Source organism: Prionailurus bengalensis, chromosome C1 (assembly GCF_016509475.1).
Source record: "Prionailurus bengalensis isolate Pbe53 chromosome C1, Fcat_Pben_1.1_paternal_pri, whole genome shotgun sequence".
In the NCBI taxonomy this organism is placed as follows: domain Eukaryota; kingdom Metazoa; phylum Chordata; class Mammalia; order Carnivora; family Felidae; genus Prionailurus; species Prionailurus bengalensis.
In genome coordinates this window covers 177,349,966-177,360,410 of record NC_057345.1, presented here as the reverse complement: position 1 = coordinate 177,360,410, position 10,445 = coordinate 177,349,966, and the positions used below count along the sequence as shown (strand labels likewise).

At 37.2% G+C, this 10,445-nt stretch overlaps 1 pseudogene; it reads left to right on the top strand.

Moving 5' to 3' along the window:
* The first annotated feature begins 7,183 nt into the window (after positions 1-7,183).
* Positions 7,184-10,048, top strand: LOC122479504 (annotated as a pseudogene).
* Positions 10,049-10,445: the final 397 nt, after the last annotated feature.

Below are 10,445 nucleotides of genomic sequence, written 5' to 3'. Positions count from 1 at the left end.
CTTTGGTAGGGATTGCATTAAATCTGTAGATTTCTGTGGGTAGTATAAACATTTTAGCCATATATTTTTCTTCTAATCCATGAGCATGGGGTGTCTTTCCATTTCTTTGTGTAGCCTTGAATTTCTTTTATGAATATTTTACAGTTTTCAGAGTACAGGTCTTCCACCTCTTTAACTAAGTTTATCCCTAGATATTTTATTGCTCTTGGTGAAATTGTAAATGGAATTGTTTTCTTAATTCCTCTTTCTGCTCTTCATTATTAGTGTATAGGAATGCAAAAGATTTCTGTACATTGATTTAGTATTCTGTGACATTTCTGAATTCATTTATCAGTTCTAGTAGTTTTTTGTGGAATCTTTAGGGTTTTCTATATATAGTATTATATCATCTGCAAACAGTGAAAGTTTTACTTCTTCCTTATAAGTTTGGATGCCTTTTATTTCTTTTTGTTGTCTGATTGCTGTGGCTAGGTCTTCCAGTACTATGTTGAATAAAAGTGGAGAGAAAACATTCTCATCTTTTTCCTGACCTTATGGGAAAAGTTCTCAGTTTTTCACCATTGAGTATGATGTTAGTGGTGGGTTTTTTGTATAAGGCCTTTAATATGTTGAGGTATATTTCCTCTAACTTGTTTAAGAGTTTTTATCATGAATGGATATTGTCCTTTTTCAAATGCTTTTTCTCCATCTATTGAAATGATCATATGGTTTTTATGCTTTCTTTTATTGATGGGACGTATCACATTTTTTTTTTTTGCAAATATCAAACCACCTTGCATCCTAGGGATGAATTCTATTTGATTGTGGTGAATGATTTTTTTAAATGTATTGTTGGATTTGGTTTGCTAGTGTTTCATTGAGGTTTTTGTACCTATGTTCATCAGAGATGTTGGTCTGTAGTTCCCTTTTTCATGTGGTGTTTTGGTATCAGGGTAATGTGGCTTCATAGAATGAATTTGGAAATTTTCCTTCCTTTTTTTATTTTTTGGAAAATTTTGAGAAGAATAGGTGTTAACTCTTCTTAAAATGTTTGGTAGAATTCACCTGTGAAGCCATCTGGTCCTGGACTTTTAGTTTGTTGGTAGTTGTTGATTACTGATTCAATTTCTTTACTGGTTATTGGTCTGTTCAAATTTTCTATTCCTTCCTGTTTAAGTTTTGGTAGGTTATATGTTTCTAGGAATTTATCCACTTCTTCTAGGTTGTCCAATTTGTTGGCATATAATTTTTCATAATATTCTCTTAGAATTGTTTGTATTTCTGTGGTGTTGGTTGTTATTTCTCCTCTTTGTGATTTTGTTTACTTGGGTTCTCTCTCTCTCTACCCCTCTCTCTTTTGATGAGATTTTGTTGACTTTTCAATGAAACAGTTCCTGGTTTTATTGATATTGATCTCTTCTATTGTTTCCTTATTTTCTACATCATTTCTTTCTGCTCTGATCTTTATTATTTCCTTCCTTCTGTTGTTTTTAGATTTTGTTCTTCTTTTCTATCTCCTTTAGGTGTAAGGTTAGGTTGGAGGTAAGGTTAGGTTTAGTTGTCTTAGTTTAGTTGAGATTTTTCTTGCTTCTTGAGGTAGGCCTGTATTGCTACAAACATCCCTCTTAGAAGTGCCTTTGCTGCATCCCAAAGACTTTGAACCATTGTGTTCACATTTTCATTTGTTTCCATTACTTTTTGACTTATTTTTTGATTTCTTAATTGACCCATTCATTGTCTTGTAGCACATATTCATCCTCCACGTATTTGTGCTCTTTCCAGATTTTTTCTTGTCATTCTAGTTTCATAGTGCTGTGGTTGGAAAATATGTATGGTATGACTTCAATTCTTGATTTTTGAGGCTTGTTTTTTGTGGGCTAATATGTGATCTATCCTGAGAGCATTCCATGTGCACTTGAAAAGAATATGTATTCTGTTTTAGTATGGAATGTTCTGAATACATCTGTTAAATACATCTGGTTTAGTGTGTCATTCAAAGCCACTGTTTCCTTGTTGAAATGTTTGGATTATCTGTCCATCTATGTAAGTGGGCTGTTAATGTCCCCTATTATTGTATTACTATTGATTAGTTCCTTTACGTTGGTTATTAACTGTTTTATGTATTTGGGTGCACCTATGTTGGCTGCATAAATGTTTACAATTGTTATATTCTCTTGTTGGATTGTCTCCTTTATTATTATATAGGGTCCTTCTGTGTCACCTATCATAATCTTTGTTTTAAAGTCTATTTTGTGGAATATAAGTATTGCTACCCTAACTTTCTTTAGACATCCATTGACATGATATATATTTCTCTATCCCCTTACTTTCAAGCTGCAGGTGGCTTTAGATCTAAAATGAGTCTCTTGTAGACAGCATATAGATAGGTCTTAATTTTTATCTACTCTGACACCCCATGTCTTTTTATTGGAGAATTTAGTCCATTTACATTCAAAGTAATTTTTGATAGGTATGTATTTATTGCCATTTTATTACTTGTTTTGTGGTTGTTGGTTTTTTTTTTTCATTTTTTAAACATTTATTCATTTTTGAGAGACAGAGTATGAGTGGGAGAGGGTCAGAGAGAGAGGGAGACACAGAATCTGAAGCAAGCTCCAGGCTCTGGGCTGTCAGCACAGAGCCCAACATGGGGTTCAAACTCATGGACCATGAGATCATGACCTGAGCTGAAATTGGACGCTTAACCAACAGCCACTCAGGTGCCCCTGTTTTGTGGTTGTTTTTGTAGTTTTTCTCTGATCCCTTCTTGCTGTCTTTCATGGTTTATTGCTTTCCTAATGTTATACTTGGATTTCTTTCTCTTTATTCTTTGGATATCTATTACTGGTTTTTGATTTGTGGTTACCATTAGGTTTGTATAGAACATCTTGTCTTCTGCATATAGCAGTCTATATTAAGTGGATGGTTGCTTAGGTTTAAATCCATTCTTTACGGTTCTCCCCATCACATTTTGGGTATGTGGTATAATATTTTACATCCTTTTATTTTATGAATACCTTGACTCATTTTTTCAGAAATACTTCCACTACTTTTTTTTTTTTAACTTTTCATACTCTCTTTCCTTTCCACTCAAAGAGTCCTCTTTACTATTTCATGTAGGCCTGGTTTAGTGGTCATGAACTGCTTTAACTTTTGTTTGTATGAGAAACTATCTCTCCTTCTATTCTGAATGATTGCTTTGCTGGATAGACTACTCTTGGCTGCAGATTTTTTTCCTTTCAGCACTTTGAATAGATCCTGTCACTCTTGGCCTGCAAAGTTTCTGCTGAAAAACCTACTGATATTTTTATGGGATGTCTCCATAAGTATGTAATTGTCTTCCCTCTTCTTGCTGCTTTAAAATTTTTTTCTTTATCCCTACTTTTTGCCATTTTAATTACTATGTGTCTTGCTGTGGACTTCCTTGGGTTGATTGGTGGGGGAGTGGAGATCTCTGCCTCCTGCATCTGGATATCTAGTTCCTTCTCCAAATTAGGGAAGTTTTCAGCTATTATTTCTTCAAAAAATTTTTCTGCCCCTCCTTCTCTCTTCTTCTTCTTCTGGGATCCCTATAAAGTGAATGTTATTGTGCTTGATGGAGTCCCTGAGTTCCTTAAGACTATTCTCAATTTGCATAATTTTTTCCCTCTCATTTTTTTCAGCTTGGTTACTTTTCATTACTCTGTCTTTTAGCCTGCTATTTAAACCATCAAGTGTATTTTTAATTTCATTTCTTGTGTTTTTCATCTGACTGGTTCTTTATTAAGGGTATTATTTATTAAGGGTTTCACTGATGTACTCCCCTCTTTTCTCAAGTCCAGTGAGTATGTTTATGGTCATTACTTTAAATTCTCTATTAGGCATATTACTTATATCTGTTTGCTTAGGTCTCTTGCTGTGATTTGGTCCAATTCTTTTTTGGGGGGACGTATTTCTCTGTCTCCTCATTTTGTCTCTCTGTGTCTGTTTCTGTGTTTTAGGAAAATCAGCTACCTTTCTTGCTCTTGAAGATAACGGCCTTATGAAGAAGAGGTCCTGTATGCCCTGCAGTGCAGTGTTCCCTGTACCCCAGGGCCTGCTGCTTCAGGGAGTGCCTCCTATGTGTGTTGCATGGGCTCTGCTGTTGAGTCTTGGTCTCTTTTTCCTTCAGTCTAGTTGTCTGGACAGGTTTTCTTTGCCTGTTGTGGCCATTGTTTGGTCCCCAGGAAGGATGGGGCATGTTTTGACAAGATTTGTGCTGTTCTGCTTGTGAAATAAGACCCGCCACCTCTGGAACTGAGGTCTCATAAAATGCACAAGTCTGAGATGAGATTTTGGGGGGTTTGCACTCGTCTTCTGGGGGAGGGGGAGCATAGCACTGGGACTGAGGCAAGTGTGACTGGGAAGGGTGGATCCTTCCAAGCATGAGGGTCAGGCTTGGTGTAAGCAAGTTAGGTAGCAAGTGTTGTTGCAGTGCTGTTTCCCACAGGTGGCCCTGTGTTTACGGAGATGGCACTTGCCAACTCCTTTGTTCATTGTGGAGTCTCTCCATGATCTTTGCCTCTCTAGGCCACACTTTGAGATGAGTGAGTCACTCTCCCGCCTGTATGCCCCAGGCATTTTTCAACCTACTGATTCTATGCTGTATCTGCAAGAGCTGTTTGTTATGCTGTTTCTTTATAGGTGGGGGGTCTCTGCTTCCTAATGCCCTTAGGCTCTCCCAGAGCCACCTGCTGAGTTTTATAATTCCAGGCTTTAAGTCCTGCTGGTTGTAACAACTCACACAATTTGTCCATTCTCACTTTCAAAGCCAAATGAGTGTTATGGGGATTCATTTAACCTGTGCAGGCTAACTATAATGAGTATTTTTAAATGAGAAAATACATCAGAAAAAGCTATAGTGATGCATTAATATATTGAAGTAAGTCTGTATTAGTCATGGGCTGTGTATGGTGTTGTGAGAACATGAGCTCTAGAGCCAGACTGCCCATGTCCTAATCCTGTTCCTTCACTTCTGGTGTGTGACAAAGGTAGCCTCTACATATATCAGCTTCCTAATATTTAAAATGGTGAACAACTGTACTTATTTCATAAAGTTGATGATGGTTCATTGGTATCCGACATGCAAAGCCCTCAGAGTACCTGGCATATAGTATATTTATTTGAAAAATAACACACACACACACACACACATATATATATATATATATATATATATACACATACATACCTACATATATAATGGATTCATTTTTTAGTTAACATGTAATAAATGTCCACTGGGCTGTATAGCTTAGAGACTAAGAATAAAGTCCTGGAGGGCAGGGGCTGTGTCTGTATCACTGGTCTGCATCTTCAGCACTATGCATGGTTCCTGGCAGGTAGTAGATGCCTGAGTTAATGAAATCAGACATATTTTGGTTCCAATCATAGTTCTGTCATCTGTAGTCAGCTGCCTAGATTACTTGACCTCTCAGCTATAAAATGAGGAGAACTTCATAGTTTTGTTGGGGGCGGGGGGATAAAGTATTCATGTAAGTACTTTATAATATGTCACATACTGCATCACAGGTGTTTGTTGTTAGCAGGAATTCAAATGCTGACAGCCTATGGAATTGAGAGTTTGAGATGTTAAATTGTATATGTCAGCCTATTCAACTGTCTGTCAAACTATAGCTAGAAAGCCCTGCCCAGGAAAGCAATCTGTATCACATCCATTTCATCACTTCCTCCTCTTCCTGCTAACTAAACAAAAAAAGTTTCTAAGTCTTCTTTTGATTGCTCTAGTGTGGAAGGCACTGTTGGATGGCTACTCACTAGCTATTCCTTTCTCTCTCGCTCTCAGAGCCCCAGTTTATTTGGAATGAAGGGAAAGATTAGATTTTTGTTCCCAGTCCTTCATTCCCTTTCTGTAATAGAATTATAGATCTAAACCTTTTGGTATGTTGACTTTGTAGCAATTTCCACTGGAGCGGGCAGAATATATATCCTTGCCCAGTTTGTGTTGGAATTGGCCAGGGAATTTGTTTGGCAAATGGAATGTTACTGTACATGACATTAGCAGAGACTCTAAATGTGTGATTTTGTGATTTTTATCTGGCTTCTTGCACACCTACCATTTGCTATGAGACTATTCTAGGGTCATCAGTAGTGCCAGAATAAGAATATGCATGGGGCAGACATGAAAACACACAAAGTCTGTACTCAAGCCTAGTTGATCCCAGCCAAACCCAGCAGAATTAGATGACCTATGTGCAGTAAGTGAGGAACAGATGCCTGTTCTTATAAACCACTAAGATTTTGGGAGTTGCTTATTATGGAATATTATCGCAGTGAAAGCTGGCTAATATAGGCACTGCCTGTATATAATATATATAATATTATATAATTATATACATATTAAATATAATATATACATATACATGTATACATACATATATAATATGTATATATTAATTATATACACACATATTAAATATAATATGTAATATAATACAGGCACTGCCTGTATATAATATAGTCTGCCTACCTCCAGAAGATTAATCGTAATTAATCTAAGCTAATCCTGTTGCCCTTTTCCATACAAGAGAATTTTCCAGATTTGCATGGAGCTAAATGTGGCCAAATGACCCAGTCTTAGCCAGTGAAATATATAACAACTACTGGGGGCTTTTAGCAAAGCTTTTGTCAGGGTGGCATTGTAGGGGCTGAAAGTGGTCTTTCCCTTTTCTTCTTTGCTTGAAGTTTCAGTGGGTATCTTGAGACCATAATTTGAAAACACAAAGATGGAAAACTAACAACTAGCTACACATGATGGAGCAAACAAATAGAAAGTCTAGACTCCTGATGACATGGCTTAGTGGTTGACCAACCTCAACAACCATCTATCTCTACACTTCTTATTTAGTCGGATTTTTTGCTTCTTGCTTTCCAAGTCATTCTTGACCTACTATCACTGAAATAATGTCAATTTCATCATCTTAGTCACTATTTCTCTGAGGTAAGTGATGAATAAGAAAAGGGAGCTATGTGATCACAAGTCTCCTCACACAAACCTTAGGAAACCTTATTTGTTAAGTTATTAGAACCTGGTGTGTGTGTGTGTGTGTGTGTGTGCGCGCGCGTGTGTGTATAGTTTTGTTTGCTTGTTTTTCCTGTGTTGCCTCTTTGTAAGAAGGTTTGTAATAACAATGAACAATTAGCTGATGGTTACTTTTAACCAAAAATGTGGTGGCGACTGATTTGGACATCGTGTGCTGGGCAAAACTGGGGACCACAATGTCAAATTGTTATTTCTTAAAAAGAAGGTGTGTCAACCATGGAGTCACACTAAGAACAGCTCTTACAGAGTTGCTGGTGGGTGGGCTTCCAAAGGTATTTAAGAAATATGTGATGTGTGCAACACTACCATCTTCAACTTGCATGGGGTGTATCCTCACTGTAAATTTGGAGTATGTGCGGATTGCTACCAAATGAAAAGCAAAAATTGCCAATAGAGTACTACCTACAAGGTTTTCCTCGGCTGGGATGAATGAAGAGTCAGGTCTATGAAGCAAGGAACTTGATGCCTACACAGGCCAGTCTTGGAAAAGTTCTTTATAATGTTGGGGACTGTTCATTTTGTAAGATCAAATGTGGGATAGAGGCAAATTGTCCTTGTTAAAACAGTAAATTCAAGCTCTTTTCAAAGCTAGCCTCAGAAGAAGACATTAAACAGACACCTTTAATGAGAGGAAAAACCTATTCTTAGTGTTATGCTTCTGTAGAATCCCTCAGTCTTGGAAGCAGCAGCTGTGGGCAAGGGTGCAGCCTCTGAGCCAGCCAACAGCATAAAGCTGATCTGTCCAACCAGCACTTTTCCTTTACATTGGCCAGCAGACTCAACAAGAGGGAAGGTCAACACAGAAAACAAAGACAAAATGGACAAAAGAATGCATAAAAAATCCTTGATATCTTTCCTTCTTTGGTAGAAAATAAGACTTCTCTGATTTATGGAAGAACCTCAAGGATTGATACTAAGCATGACATTCTGATAACTCCTCACTACTGGCTGTGTGGTAATTGCTTACTGTGCTTGCAGGACCCCAAAAATAAGAGGAACTGGAATGTTTTCAAGGAGTACGGGAAACAGGGTGCCAGTAATGGTGTCTGGATGCATCATAAATTGAAGGCTGAATTTTGAAAACTTTACTCCCTCATCAAAGAGTTTGGTAACCAGTAAGTTGATCTAGTTAATTGTAGGACTATCTTAGTCTATTTGGGCTGCTATAATAAAATACCATAGACTGGATAGCTTAAAAAGCAAACATTTATTTATCATGGTTCTGGAGACTGAAAAGTCCAAGTTCAAGGTATTGAAAGATTTGGTGTCTGGTGAGGGCCACTTCTTGGTTCATAGACAACTGTCTTCTTGCTGTGTCTTCCCAGGATAGAGGCAAGGGAACTTTCTGGGGTCTCTTTTATAAGGGCAGTGATGTATTCATAAGGACAGAGTCTAATCACCTCCCAATGGCCCCACTTCAAAATATCACATTGGGGGGTTAGATTCAACAAATGAATTTTGGGGGAGACACATTCAATCAATAGCAAGGACAAACGAAATTATTACTGAAGTCACAAAAGGAGACTTTTGAATTGTACTTGAAGGTGTTCCAAATCTCTTGAAAAATGAAAAGGAATTAGTGATTTTGAAACTTAAGGTCTGGTTATCAGGAAGAAATTTTAGAGATATAATGCCTTACAGGTTTGATGATCTGGTGGCCAACATTCCATTGTTTGAGTACACGAGGTGAGATGGTGAACTGCGTTTTTTCCTCTAGGCTACCAAACTACTTTGGCCAGATTGGGGTCCCAAGATGTATGGTGCTTGTAGACTAATTATTCTGGAAGATCAAAAATGTGGAATATCATCTTTACTGAGACATATCTGTTGCAGCTGGTGTCATGGTCTATGTGGAAATTTCAAAAGGACAGTGACTGAGAAGTCCTTAAAACTTTCCAAGATAGAAAATTTCATGAACTCATAAAAAAGCAATTTATTGAAGGAAAGAAGCCAAGAACCTTCTGGTACATACATACCACTAAAGACACAGAGACGTTATTAGCATTTCTTTACAAGTTATCAGAAAAGCAAGTTCAGGAAAACCCAGCAACCACAATCTTACTAATCAGATCTGGTGTTTAGACCTATCACTAAGAAAACATCTTCATCAAGAGTATGAAGTTGAAGGCTGGGCAATTGTAAGTTTCTCAGAGATGTGGTAATTATCCCAACAGGAACTCCATATGAGGTTCATAATTTATTTAGCTGTATCAAGTGGTTGATGATTTTGTTTCTCAGAGCATGTTAAACAATGTTTCTGGCTTACTAAGGAATTCTGTTATCTGTCACAGACTCATACCAATCATGAAGATAAATTATAGGTGAAGGATGTTATCTACCATGCGGTGAAAGATGCAGTAGCTATACTAAAAGCCAGCAAATACATTTTCAACAAACCCTAAAGGCCCCGGGGATGCTGCAACCCTGGCACAATGGAAAGGATTTATTGGTAGCTGTCAAAACTTTTCAGGAAGGATTCCTGGGGATGTTAAGAATCAAGTTACTTCATTTTTAAAAACTGTGCCTGACTTTTGAGGGTACACTGATAATGTATATCTCTAGTGTTTGCAGATGCTAAATGTGTATATGTAGTGAATATTTACAGAGCATGCATCCTTAAACTGTGACTTCTTACCTAGTATACAAGTGCAGAGCTTTTACCAAGCTGCAAAAGCAAAACCCCTTACCAGCTTTGGATCAATACCTGTGGTTATCCCATAGCTACTTATTTGCATAGGTTAGACGAAATGCATTTATAACTATTAGGAATCACTTTGCACAGTTTATTTGGGTTGAATTTTTTTCATGTTTGTCTAAGTAACCCTCCTCTGCATTTTAAGATTCAAAAGAGCAATGGAGGAAATCAACAGCTAATGATGGAGTTTTTATTATATTGCATAAGATTGACATTATATAGTAGAAATCAATCAACTAGGAGGTAATAATCTTTTTTTTTTTTTTTAGTAGCCAACACTTTTTTAAAATGTTTATTTTTGAGGGAGAGAGAGAGAGCGAGCATGCATGAGCAGGAAGGAGAGGGGCAGAGAGAGAGGGAGACAGAATCCTCAACAGGCTCTAGGCTCTGAGCTGTCAGCACAGAGCCCAATGCAGGGCTCAAACCCACGAATTGTGAGATCATGACCTGAGCGAAAGTTGGATGCTTAACTGACTGAGCCATCCAGGCACCCCAATAATCTTTTTTAAATAAAATTTTTTACTTAAATGAAGCTTTGCTGACTTTAAGTGTTAAGTGTTTTGCACTATTCATATAATAAAGTTTGCAAAATATCTTTGCTAAAAGTAATGTAGCATCAAACCATGTAAGGTAAAAACTAATATATTTGCAAAGAGAAATAAATTAATTCATTATAATGATTGGAGACTT